This window comes from Triticum dicoccoides, chromosome 2B, assembly GCF_002162155.2.
Source record: "Triticum dicoccoides isolate Atlit2015 ecotype Zavitan chromosome 2B, WEW_v2.0, whole genome shotgun sequence".
NCBI lineage: Eukaryota > Viridiplantae > Streptophyta > Magnoliopsida > Poales > Poaceae > Triticum > Triticum dicoccoides.
This window is the reverse complement of record NC_041383.1, coordinates 754,314,674-754,315,029: the sequence shown is the minus strand read 5'-3', so window position 1 is coordinate 754,315,029 and position 356 is coordinate 754,314,674.

Here is a 356-nt window from a genome sequence, read left to right as displayed (position 1 = left end):
TAAACTTTCTCGAAATGGCCCGAGTCTTGCCAAGCGGCCTCTGTATAGCACCGGTATACCGCCTGTCAAGTTTCGTGCCATTTGGAGGTCGTTTGGTACTCCAACGGTTAACCGCGTAACCATAAAGTCCCCCTCTCCTTGCAGCCCAACACCCCTTCCAAAGTGGCCCAAAACCCATCTAACTCCCCTCCATGCTCTCGGTCGTTCGATCACGATCATGTGGGCGAAAACCGCTCCTCATTTGAACTCTCCTAGCTCCCTCTAACTATAAATTAGTCCCTCTCCCCCGAAATCCCGGTCTAACCCTAGTCCTCCTCCTCCCTCCGCCGGCGGACACGTCCGGCCGCAGCCGGACA